The following is a 14,604-nucleotide window of genomic DNA, read 5'->3' on the forward strand; positions in this document are numbered from 1 at the left end:
CTTTCTTTGATTTTCACTTTCCCTTCAAATCAATGGGTTTTAAGGGTTCTTAAGATGTATAGAAAAAATTAAGACACATGAAATACTGAAGGAGGAAGTGATATTCGAATGTGAAAGTATTGGGTTTGGTGGGTGTAGTTTAAGAGAAGGGAATGCGAAAGCCGGCTTTGATGAGAGAATGCCAAGTGGGGGGTGTTAAAAACAATGCTGACTTGTTCTATTAGTCGTCTCAACTTGGAAGAGGATAACTCCTAAAACCAGAGTTGTATGAACAAATTTTTTTAATAAAACAGTATATATTTGCACTAGAGAACTGAGATTTTTGGACAAAATCACACAACAGGTAGTTATATTTATTCGGTATCAAACTCGTAATGTATGAGAGTCGAATATAAAACCTTCCAATTACAAGTAAAGAGAAATATCACAATAATGTAGTGTTAGATAATAAGAATTTAGTCACCTTAATATTTGAGGAGTGATTTTCACACACTCTTATTCTCCCCCAACACCCCCGTATCAATTTTTTATTATATAAATTTGGGGCATGGAAGGTTAAAATAGTATGTAGAAATCATTTTTCTAAATTTTTGTTAGAAAAAACAAAGTTAATTATAATTTCAGGGTGTTGTAAAATTGTGAGAATGAATGCCCACAGTAGTGTGATTGTTATTATGTGATGTTTTCAAAAGGCCACAGTAGTGTGATTGTTATTATGTAAAGTTTTCAAAAAGAGAAATCACTTCACCTTTTGGTTTGTCACGGATGTGGTTATATATAAAAAGCACTCCGTGTGCAATCACAATACACAGAAAATGAAAAGAAGTGAAAGCAATAATATCAGTATCTCTCCCTTCCTTTTTTCCTACAATCTTTTGTGTTATAGTTACAAAACTAAATAGAGTGATATCTTACACCTGCTTCTCTCATGTCCCTAATAAAGGTTATCTCTCTAGCTTTTTCCTATTTATAACACATGGCTGTTTCTCTAGGATATCGCTCTCTCAGTTTTGCATTATAATTTATCTTATGCACAAGAAAACCTTTTTTAATTGTTGTCTAGAGGAGACTTAGGTCAAATGAATTAACCTAATTGTTTAACAAAGTGGGATCAATGAAGAAGCAAACAAGATGCTCTCCATCCAATTGAAATTTTCTAGGAGTACAACTATAAACTGATTATTAAAACACAATTTTCTTAGTTAATTTCATTTAAAATTAAAATTAACAACCCTATGTGAACGTATAAGTTTTATTACAAGAATATTTTCTTTTTTCTGATAATTTTATCACAAGAATATTACTGAGTAAATATAAACAATTCTTCTTGTGCAGCGACTCAATCCTACTACCATGTACAAACAGGCACTATGAACCTTTTCAATGGATTTTGTTTCAATATTTCTGCTGGCAAGACAACTAGCCACAACAACAAATTGATGAACATTGACACGTGGCATCATTTGGTTTGTGAAATGGTGAGAACCCTACCCTATACCTCTTGTCATTTGCTCTATTTAGATCATCAGCCTTGTCTTTGGCTCTTCAAATTACATAACAGGACCTTTTCTACGATTGTGATGTTGCAGCACACCAGCCAACTATAACTGGATGAAAAATAAAACTGTAAAAGGCTCATTGATTTAATCACTCGCGCTGTTGCAATCATACATGCAAGCATGATGAGTTGTTTTTCTTGTCAATTAGAGCATCCGATATTTATAATCAACGGAGATGGAGATTCGGACTTAGAACTTCTTCCAATATTGAAAAGTGAAAAACCTTTTAACTTCATTTACTAGCTAATTTCTTTTAGCCATTTGCTCTATTTAAATCATCAGCCTTGTCTTTGGCTCTTCCAATTACATACAGGACCTTTTCGACGATTGCGACGTTGCAGCACACCAGCCAACTATAACTGGATTGTTTACCAGAAAAAAGAAAACTGTAAAAGGCTCATTGATTGGATTACTCGCGCTGTTGCAATCATACATTCAAGCACGATGAGTTGTTTTTCCTGTCAATTAGAGCATCTGGTATTCATAATCGACGCAGATGGGAGATTCGGACTTGCTATTTTGGTTGTTAGTCTGAGAAAGAGTCAAAGTACGAACAAGTTAAGTGAAAAAGGGAAAAGAGAATAAAATAAGAATTTTCAGCATTATTTTTTCATGCATATGCCATTCAATGAAATATTTATGTTTAATTTAAGAATTTTATGTCGATTTTAGTATGACAAAAAAAAATTCAAATTTTGTCCAATTTCATAGATAGTTTCTTCGATTTTAAATTTCGTGTCAACATTTCCACTAATTTCAATATTTTCATTGTTGTTGCTTCAATAAGATCTTTCAATGAAAATAATAAGGGCCCAAAATTATAAACAAAGGGACTAGAAATGCATTACATGATCATCACAAAATTATGGACATTTGCAATGACACTTTTCAAGTAGAGATTAGCAAATTTTCCTCACATAGCTTGGTAATGAACATGTGGTGCATTTCTAATCTCTACTATTTACATTTTGTAGTACAATCATTCGGCCTCAATCTCTTGAGACTTGGAAGTCTCTAACAAAACAAAATGTAAGAGCCTATTTAGTGAGCAGGATGAGACATGTTATTAGCCTTTAAAATGGATTTGAGGCCAAGACCGTTGTTTCATGCATTCAAAGAGCATCATGGGTTGGATCATTTTGAATCCAAGTCCAGACTAGCACAGGATTCATAACCTGTTGGTGGACCAGGATACAAATCCATCGCGCCTTTCCCATTCTATTTAACTAATTCAATTTTGAATTCAATCAATCATATTGAAACACTCTATGTATACACCAAACACTAGACACAAAAACCATCCAATCTAATGATAGGAAGATCAAATTTTGAGAGACCGCATTGTACATCTCTAATAAAAATGTGATCCACTTGTATTAGTGAACACTACGTTTATTAGAAAAGTCGTACAATATAATCTCCCAAAATATGAGTTCTCTATCATTACTCTTTACAACGGCATAACCACATGAAGGCCACAATACGCCTAGGCCCCTTCTGCAGCTCCACCATAGCATATAGCATTTTGCCCTTACAAATTGTTAAAACATGCACCACACATGAAAGAGCAATTGTGTTGAAAACTAATTCTATCTGAAATAAGGCCCCTGTATAGTGTCTTGCCACCATATGTTTTTAATAATTAGTTTTAAACTTATGGTATAATTTTCTCAATACTGATATCGCATGAAAACTCTAAAAGATTCATCCTTCTTTTTAGTTTGTAATTCTTTATGCCAACGTAACTAGCACCATATGTACTTTTCTTCACATGAAAGTAGAAAGCCTTAAATTCAACTCATTTGAATGACTAATGTGACACCAAATTATAATTATGACATGCCTATTATGTGCTTAACCTAAATCTTCCCTTAGTGTAAAATAATGTTGTCTCAAAATAATGATTGATGCCAGTACCAAGAATAAACCTTTCCTCCCATACATTTTGTTTAAGAGAAATGCTTCGCAGAATCTCAAAGTGCGACTCTCCATGCACTTTTTGTCACCTCATGTTTTTGACACAATATTTTATAATATTGACTCATAAATTGTGCAAAAAACATGAGATGATAAAGAGTTCATAAAGAGCTCCACATTTAAGAAAGTTTACTTAGCATTTCTCTTTAATTAATTACGGCCTAGTCTATGTGCCCCTAGCCTTGATTTATGACTCTGCCACTAACTCTTTATATATACATGACAAGTATAATAATCAATCCAACCCCGTTAACCTGATATTGGGGTCAATACCTAGTTTATATCCCTAGCATCCTTTCCCAATTTGGAGGACGGGGATGCTTCCATGCATGTCACGAACATAACTTCGTTTTTTATTTTTTTGAACAAACGATATTATGTACACTAAAGGATGGGAGAGTTGGTTAAGTCTCACAATTGGCTATAATAATGTGATTCAAGTTCGCCTTTGACGAGAATATAACCTAAAACCTCTCACTTACAAGTAAAGAAAAATATCACAAAACCATAATATTAAATGACCAAACACAACTATTAATGCACGGTTTCTTTCATTAACTTGAAAATTTTAGCCACACCAAGATGAAGGCACAATCAAACTCCATTGAGAATTTGTAGTTCCGTGTTCAAATAAGTCATTCCATGCGTCCGAACTTCCATCCAAAGATGGTTTCAATTGTAACACGTGCACGATGTGGTTGGATACATTCTCATAGCATCAAGGGAAGTGCATCAGAGTGTTCAAGGAATTCTCCACTAAAATCGAAGGCCCTGGGTAGTGGTACGACAGGTTTAAGGTCGACGTTGATGAGTAGCCTACCTCTGTAGGTTACACAGTGGATGGTTTTTGGTTCAAGTTGGAATTTGTTTTCATATTTTCTCTCTTTTTCTTCCTTCTACCTTTAATACAGATCCAAACCGTTCATTTCTTTCCATCGTTATTATCTTTATTACTATTACCAAATCAAATGACCGCAAAAGGATGAATCCTCTCTTTGGGTGTCTATCTTGTATCAACAATAGCTCACACCTTCTCAATGCCACCGTGTTTTCTTTCCATAATTTCTCGACTCGGTGTGAATTGTGAGATTCTTCTTTGCTAGTATCTCGATATGAAGCAAAAGATTTGGAGTTCCCGAATTCCCTAACTTGTATCAAAAGAAACGACACAGTTATGATATGATGTTCCAACAAGTATTTGATCTTTTAACCCCTTGATTGCTGATACAACTTGGTTCATCCCATGGAACGGATCTCATTCAAACCTATTGCTCTTTCCAATTCATCAATAATGTAATCTAGTTGTGGTACATTGAAAGCAAAAACCCAATACATTGAAAGCTCAGCACGTGGCCTGGGCTTGGGTCTAAAAATCTTAGCATATCTTAGCCCAGAAATTTCTTTTTTTAAAAAAGCCCAGCATGGCCCCGCCCAAGCCCACAAATTTTGTGGCTCCTAATTGATGGACGAGAAAGGAGAGCAAAAGAAAAAGGGTAAATTACACTTTACACCTCAGGTTTGATTACAACCTCATACAATATCTTTAAAACATTTCATTTTCATACATCAAGTACTATTTTATTTCAATATAATACATCCGTTACATTTTCCATTCATTGGTCCGTTAAGAGTTGACGTGTTTACCACATTTATGCTGACGTGTTTGCCAACTTTGTGCCATGTGGCAAAAATAATAATTTTTTATGCATTTAAAATATTATAATAATTTACCCTATAAAAAAATAAAAATAAAAACTCATACGCACACCCAGATCCTCTTCCTTCCCCCTTACCTCTCTACAACTCCTCCCTCTCTTCCTCCATCTCCACCTCCCTCCTAAGACACTCCTCCCCCTCCCCCTCCTACACACCCATCGCCCTTTCTCCCTTCTCCATCCAAACCATCTTCTCTGTCCACCTTCCCCGTCTGATATCCACACCCATATTCCTCGTCCATCGCCGTCACAATCTTCCTCCTGGCATGCTCAATGTAGGTCACGGCGTCACAGATCACATTCTTCAAGGAGATCTTAAGCACTCCACGGGTCTACGAGGAGACCTAGATCTCGTCGGCTGGGTTCGCGATGGCATAAGGGGTTGCGTGGGCGTCGGTTGTGGAGAGAGAAGGCAGGGAAGGTTGTTTGGGGGTTGCAGGTGGGGAGAAAAGGTGTGTCTGATTTGGGTTGGGGGTGTGCTCGGGTGGGGAGAATGGATGGGGAAGACGAACTAGGTTTTGGCTTTGTTTTTTTTTTGCTTTTTTAAATTAATTATTTTTAAAATTTTATTAAATGTTTAGCCACGTGGCATAAATGTAACAACCATGTTAGCACAAATGGGAACCCTTTATTTGCCACGTCATCACTTAACGGTTTACTTAATAGATTTTCTAACGAATGTATGAAATTGAAATAAAATGATAAATAAATGTATGAAATTGAAATGTTTTAATGTAAAAAATTGAAATCAACCCCAAACCTAATGGGGGTAAAATGTAATTTACCCAAAGAACATTAGTAGGAGAGTTTCACATTTCTGAAAATAGTTGTTAGATCATTTAACTTAATGAAATCTAACTTAAATGTTACTTTTGATGTGCATATTGGTGGAGAGATTTTAAACTTTGATTTGATTTTAAAATCAATTTTCTTTATTTTGAAAATTTAAAAAATCAAAATTAATTACCAAACAGAAATAAAACCTAAAAAAAATTTATGGTTACCAAATAGGTCCATTTCTAGTTTAATTAGAAATGCAACATTTCAATCACTCAGTACTACGGTCTGATGATATTCTTATTCTGGTGAGAGGTTTTAAGTTAGAACCTCGTGGATGACGAATTCGATAATAAATTAGATTTGTTTATTGTGTGACTTAGCCAAACTTCTCATTCTCAACCTTTCATGAAGTTGCAGTTTGTATTTGTAAGGATGTGTCACTTGGAAAGATGCAAAATGATAAACAATATTTTTGCTCACAAGAAAACTCTATTTATGATCATTGAATGAGTTTAAATTCGAAATTTGTACGGTGAATATACATAAATTTTAAAATTTAAACTTATTTAATGATAATAAATAAAAATATTTTCAAAATTTAAACTCATAACAAATGGTGGTGAGTATTAATATATTATCACCACTTAAAAATGGTGAGTAAAAATGCACCCAACCTGATGTATTGAAGTGTCTCTGTGCAGTTCTATAGGAAGCCATTGCATTCAAGTTTATTGTTGCAACTTGAAAGAGTTATATGAAAACACGAAAGAACCTAAAAGGATCTTACTGATTAACAAGAAAATACAAACAGACCCAAATATTATTAAATTAGTTAAGATTTTGAAGATAGCAAAGCAGGACATGGATCTCTAAGGCCAAACTGAATCGACAGAAACTCTTGACTCTAACTGCAGATAGTCATCCACCAAACCCATTTTCTCACGGTAATTGCAGCTCCCATTTCTAATCAGCGGTTTTATGGCGGCAGTAAAAGAATTAGAAGCGGCGGAGGTGGCAGCTGCGGCGGCAGAATTAGAACAAGAAGAAGAAGAAGGGGGAAGTACCCAGAAGTTACTTGGATCCGTGTTGTCACTCCTGGGACGCCCTAGTACGGACAACAGAAGTACAAGAGAAGCCATTGAGAGTAGAACTAAACTTCTTGTGCTTGAATTGACGTTGAAGTTGAGACGGTGGTGAATAATGTAGGGTTGCTGTTTTTTTTTTTTTTGGTGAACGGTTGCTGTTTATGTATGTGTCTATATATATATATGGGCATTGAGCTGCAGCCCACTGGTTTAGGTTGTTTTCATTGAAGGAAAAAGGAAAACAACGGGTAGGGTTGATGTTTTTTTTCACCTGTAATTAGAAGAGGCTGAAATGTCATTGTCAGTTTTCTCGGTCTTATTGTCAGTCTTCTCGGTCTTTATAAGAGATGGATAATTATAACTTGTCATCAGTTGTCCATTTAAAAAAACAAAGAAAAGATAATGCTAGGGAGACCACATATTTAAACTAAATTTACAAATTAAATGATGTGTTATTAATAAAAATTAGCACGTTAATTGATATTTAAATAATAATTCAATTATCAATATCCACATTATTTAGTTTAGAAATATGATCTCTCTAACATTATCATGTAGAAATATATTTAGCTGCATGTATGATGTACCGTCCCTCTGATCTTTTTCTTTTTCTGTCTTAATTTGTTGGTTTTGTTCAACTAGATTGACACCTATACATCGATCTTACTTTTGCTGCTGCGAGTACTTGCATTCTGTGTGCGGTTTATTTATTGTGGCTTCTTTTGAAAGAAACTGTAAACTCCTGCCGACACTTATTTTATTTATTATTTTTATTGAATATTTATTTTAAAACAAATGATATTAATTGCTATAATAAATTACAAATTTAGAAAAAGAAAATTTAAATTGTAAAAAGAAAGTAAGTCAAAAGTGAAAAATTCAAACTTAAGTACAAAGAATGAAGCACATCGTTTTAATTAATTTGGCTAAACCTAATTGATATGCCGATTTGAAAATTCAATTCACCCGTTATTTGTTATGAGTTTAAAAAAAAAAATCTCTTTTTATGAACAAAAATGCACATATGTTTTTCTTATGTACATATGGGGTGCTTTTTAATGCATAAATTAACATATTGGTTGATCCGCTCCCTTACCTGTAGTTTGGACCACAATAAAAGAGTACTTATTACCATAAAAAAAGAAGAAAGAGTTTTAATGAAAAACCAATGGTATTGTTCACTTTAACGAAAAACCACATTTTTACACTAAAAAGTCAAACATGCTACCATTTACTTTACCCTTTTTTTTGTCTTTATCGTTAAAACTCAAAATTTTCAAACCATTTTCATTAGTTTTCCTAAAAAAAAAAAAAAGTATAAGGACTCCTTTCCTATTGGGAAGGGATTCTTTCTATATTTACTTTGTGGGGATCCGAAGGATCCTCACATCATAACCGTTCATTGTATATCGTGTGATCAGTTTTCGTCAGATACTATTTGTATTTAATATTAAATAAAAAAATCAAATGATTTCTAATCGCACAATATACAATGAATGACTAAGATATGAAAATCCTTAAAATTTCCACAAAATAAATCCGAATGGAATTCAATTCCTTTCCAATAAAGGGATATGTTAATATAATTACTCTTTAATCCGATTCAACACTAAAGTCAATTACTATTTTGCAGTCCAATTTCTCACCAAACGAACCCAATCCATTGCCAATCCTCCTTACCAAACAAACCCAATCCATTGAAAAAAAATCATATCAAGTGTGACAACTTTAATGTAATTTACAAAATCCCTCACCCCCATCACACGACATAGACTCAAAGTGTTTGACAACAAAAATAATAAAATAGTGTCTGGGGTCTAAATTTCATTGGATTTCTCTTTTCTTATGTAACCGATATTGAAAGAGGGAGGGAGTTGAACCAAGACATTAAGGTCTAGGGTAAATTGTTTAACTACTTTGGGCTATATACATATTCGGCTTTTTTTTATTTTACATCAACTATGAAAATGGCATAATTCATTTGGTTTATGACTATAAAACATATAGAAGTTGTGCCTGAGTTTGTTCTTTGTAAATTATTTTGATCATTCCGTGAAAAATGTTAATATTATCGTTAAATTGTCACGTGAACAATCACGTGACCACCTTTTAAAGGTATTTTTGTCAAACCAACCCCTTTAGTACACGAGGATATTGACAGATTTTTTATGAAATGATCAAAATAATAAACCGTGGACAAACTCATGGACCACTTCAATTGATTTCCATTGCCAAGAACCAAAATGATAACTTTTGTGCCAATCTCAGAAACCATTATAAATAAAAAGCTTACATATTCATTTAGTTTATTACCTTCTCGTACAATACCAAACTTCTTCACTACTAAATAAGAACACGCATGTTTAATTTTTCCCAGTATTTGGTTGCATTGCTTATGGCTTGAAGACATCACTAATTCATTATCTTAAGAGTATTTGGGTGCATTGCTTATGTCCTGAACACACGACAAATCGAAGAAAAATTCGACAAGCTAATCATCTTCAAAAAATGAGAAGCATGTGTTTATTGGCCACTCCTCCACATAATATATTATTTAACTCTATCAAATATTTTGTTAGCCTTGGAATGCAATTAAAAAAAGGTCCTTCTATCTCATTTCAAAGATAACGTTAGTAATAAAAATGTATGTTAAACTCGTCATTCACAATGTATATTAAAATTGTCATTCACGAGATTTAAATTAAAGAGTTCTCACTTACAAGTTGAGACAAATACTTATATTTTAATACAAAATGATACTTTAGTCTTTTTAATAAAAAATGCTACTACGATTGGCAATACAAGAGTATATTAAACAACTAAAACGATTAACACAGATAATACTAAGCAGTGAGCATTCGTCCAAAATATTATTTCATATCAAAGGCTTACGAAGGTTTCACATTAAATCATATATTCAAAACGTGCCAGAAACATTTTACATGTGGCTAGTAACAGTATTCAGCAAATACACACATTCTTTTTGGTTCTTGGTTTTTGGTTGGGCTGTGAAACAAGCCTTTTTCTTCTTGAAATTTAAGTATTGGCTGCAACGTAAAGGAAACAGGAGTTGAGCATGCTCTCTTGACGCCCCAAACACCTACAAGGGCAAATCATACATATATAATCAGGTAGAGATAAACAATTAATTGAAACTTAACAAATAAATGAATTAACTAACAAATTAATTAAACCTGGCCAACCATGTGTTGCTCACATTTAGGTCATATTGTAAAGATAAATCTCATAACCAATATAAGAAAATTATACGTGAAGTCATTCTTGTAACAGGACAATATTGAGTAACAATATGTTTCAAAAATAGCATTTGTCAAAAAATTTAATGACTAGTTTTGTTTGTTTCTTAAATCTAACTAATCAAAATTCTTTTGTGGATTAGCAAAAATGAAATCAACTAATGAAATAATTACCTGATTATTGGGCAGATGCATGCACATGCGACGGATTAATCGCTGTCGCTGCTATCATCCTTCTTGTCCTTCTTGTCCTTCTTGTCTTTCTTCTTCTTCTTCTTCTCGCCCTTGTCTTTGTGGTCATCTTCGTCGTCTTCCTTATGGTGGTCGTCATCTTTGTCCTTGTGGTGGTGGTCATCTTTGTCCTTGTGGTGGTGGTCATCTTTCTCCTTGCGGTGGTGGTCATCTTTGTCCTTGTGGTGGTCGCCATCTTTGTCCTTGTGGTGGTCGTCATCTTTGTCCTTGTCGCCTCCAATGTGGAGGGCACCTCCAATCTTGCCCATGATTCCTGACATTTTCAGTCTCTCTCTCTCTCTAACTTCTCTGTCTAAAACAAGCAGTTCTCTCTAACGTCTCTGTGCAGCGTTTGTTATATGAGATATGAAGCTGAATGTGTGCCTATTTATAAGGAAAACAGGAAAAAAGACGACCTTTCCTTTCCCGTCTTTCTTCAAATAAATAAACAACTAATATTAGAGTTTATCCGCGGTTTGATTGCTAAGTACATTGACCATCGGCCACCTATTTTCTTGAGTCTACATGCACTCAATTGTTACACATTTGTGTGTTGGATTAAATATAATATTACTCACTCCAGTTTAAGCCATTATATTAAATACAACCTTTAAATATGTGTTGTACTCAACGAAAGTCGATATGTCGTAGCTAAGTATAATTTGATGGGCTTGTTTAGATATGTTTTTAAAATGATTGAAAGTATTTTTGTTGAAAATGTTTTTTACAACAATCCTTAGTAAAAATTCAAGTGAATCCTAAAAAAACATTTTAAGTACTTTCTGCAAGAAGCACATATCTGATACTTCATCTAAAATGCACTCAAAATGATTTTGAAACTCAAAATCAATTTATCCAAAAACGTTTTCAGACATTTTAAAATGACATCTAAACAAACATTATAACACATCGATACCATATCCATTCTACGTCAACGTGTACGCGGGAAACAGTGGGTGATCAAAGTAGAAAAGACTGTATAAAGTCTACTCCATCTTTCTTTACATCCCACATCTGTCGGTTGTCGGTAAGATCACTTTATTTTAAACCAAAAAAAATAAAATTGATTATTACTACATCAAAGTCCTCTTGCTTTTCTTGGCCAATACTTTGTCCTGGATCTGGCATTGCGGATCGACTGTTGGTTTGTGGCGTGGCACGTTACATCGAAGTCTCCGACTCTTGCCGTGAATCATGGCTGTGTCGACTGCATGGCTTAATAATATACAAAGAAAAACTTGAGTCGAGATGCCGACCAAGTCATTTATAAGGCTTTCTAGCCAAAAAAAAAAAAAGTTTTTAGTCTCACTTCATGTGAGACCCATCCTATTTTTATCTCGAACATGTTATGTTTCATATGCATATTTTACACATTAATCTTGCGTTTTGATGTAGGTTTTGAATTTACCGTTTAGTAGTTAAAACTTAATATATCAAAGAAAACACGAGACAAACATATTTCAAAGCATCTTAAGTCGTTATATTTAGTAGAAAATACAATAAAACGACGTTTAAGGAGAAACGAAAATTGAAGAAATGTAGATATGGCGATGACGAACTACAAAAGATGGAAGATGTTTCTTCTCTTTTGGCAACACTTGGATAAGCAAGAATCTTAGCATGAATTAAGGCAGACCCCCGGCTCACCAACGGCTACAAAACACTAAGTTCACATGCCCTGAGTCCTGACTAATTACACTGCCTCTCTTGTCTTTAAAGCTTACGATCCTTACATAACGCTGCACTCTACGCATTCAATACAAATAGTTTTTACAGTGGAAGTACCATGTTCCGTCACGTCGATTTGAGACAAGTTTCTCATAATGCAATGCACCAAATCCCATCCCCCCTCCACCCCCCCCCCCCCCCCCCAACCCAAGACACCCCCAATATCCCAAACCCAAAACCATCTCCATATATGAAGCAGGCAAATAAAACTGTAAATACAAACAATTGAACATATTGGATGCAAAAAATGGTAACCAAACGAAAGAATTGTGAAAGGTGAACTTAGTCTGTAGCGACGTAGATTGGTGGTTGAAAGGTATTGAGTTCTTGCATGCCTGCGTTGGTTCAAACTTCGTCGGTGACTAGTTTAACGTTTAATCTAACAAAATCTATTGTTTAACACAAAAAAATTAAAAATTAAAAAAACCCAGATTTAGCAACTCTAACTAAAAAAATCACGTGAATGTCACGCGAGACAACCAACTAATGAGTAAAAGTAAGTTGGGCTTTAACAATGATTGGGCTAGGGAATGAGTAATTAAACAAGTATCCAATTCATTCCAGTTGACCTTCCAAACTTTTAATGCATATTTCAGTTACACGTGAATAGTCACTCATTAGTACAATTAGTTGTATTCCTTCTTCATTTGTAATTGAGAGATTTTAGGTTTAATCCTTACTAAAGACAAATTTGAACCATATTGTTGTTAGCCCATGAATAAAAGTCGTTAAATCATTAACGTGACGAGATCTAACTGCTATTGTTTAAATATATAACTTAAGGGGTAATATTAGATAGACTAAATTTTTAAACCAAATTTGAAAACTAAATGATGTGTCACCAATAGAAAATAAAGACGTTAATCAACACTTAAGTAATAATCATCAACAATTACATTATTTGGTTTAAAAATTTAGTCTCCCTAGCATTAGCCATAACTTTATTTTAACAAACAATTTATCTAAACTAAGGGGGACGAGATGAGTTTAGCCTCACAATAAACTAGCAATAATGTGGTTCATATTCACCTTTGGCGAGAATCGAACCTAAAACCTTTCACTTATAAGTAAAGATAAATAATACTAGAGGGTAGTACTAAGTGGCAACATTACTCAAAACTTTTTTATTTTCTTTTTAACAAACGATATTATTTATATTAAGATAAAAGAGATAAACTTAATCTCACAATAAACATTAATGTGTATTTTTTATGAACGTTACGACACTCGCAAACCCGATAGTTGGCCGGCCTTTTGGGCGTAGTTATATTGGTTAGAAATGTATGAATTTTCTCTATATTCGAGTTTGAATTGTCTTGTGTTTGAAAAGCCAATTGAGCGGTCGTGGGTTTGTTGTCCTGAATAATGTGTCTCTTCTTTAGTCCTATGACATGTGTGCTCTACTTAACATTAAAATTTAACACAGTTACTTTCCATAAAATTTAATTAAAAATTAAAAAATTCAAAAAAAAAAAAAAAAAACCGAAAGGACACTGTTGAAACTCATCATTTCCAATCTCCCTGCAATCGTTCCCCAATCTCTTGCAATCCTTAAAAAGAATCCCTTAAACCCCCTAGAAACTCATCTTCCTTATCGTCCTTATCAACCCTATGAATCCAATCACAGTCATCAATCTCCCAACCCGTAGAAGAACCCACAAGTTCAAGACGTCCCCCCCAAATCGTCTCTACCGCTACTTCAACCCTAATAAATCCAGAACCCACAATCGTCTCTACCGCCAATTCAACACAAACAAACCCAGAAACAATATGGTGAGGAGGATGAGGTTGACGACGAAGACAATGACCCAGAACAGTTGGGATGTGGGAGCTGAAACTGGGTTTCATTGATTTGACCTAGAGGAAGAAGATGACAATGATGGGTTGGTGAATAAAGAGACCGGCGATTGCGAGCGAAACAGTCGGCGATTGGGGGAAGGGGTGGCTGTCGGGGTGATTTTGGTGGGTGATGGGGTGATTGAGTTCTTGTGGGTTTATTTGTATTTCTTTAATTTTTTTTATATTAATTCTATTAAAAAAAACATTAACAGCGTTTACGTAGAGTTAGACCTGATTTGGTACTATAATGATTTTGAAAAAAAGTAGGTATAAAAAAAAGCTGACAATTTTTTTGTGTTTAGTAAACATTCAGCTTCAGTTTTTTTTCACAATTTTGGATGAAAAAAAACCAAAAACACAAAGCTGCAAAACCCAGCTTTGAAAAACCGACTTTTTTTTCACATCTGTTTTACATAAAAGTTTATCAGATATT

Source organism: Malus sylvestris, chromosome 12 (assembly GCF_916048215.2).
Source record: "Malus sylvestris chromosome 12, drMalSylv7.2, whole genome shotgun sequence".
Lineage (NCBI taxonomy): Eukaryota > Viridiplantae > Streptophyta > Magnoliopsida > Rosales > Rosaceae > Malus > Malus sylvestris.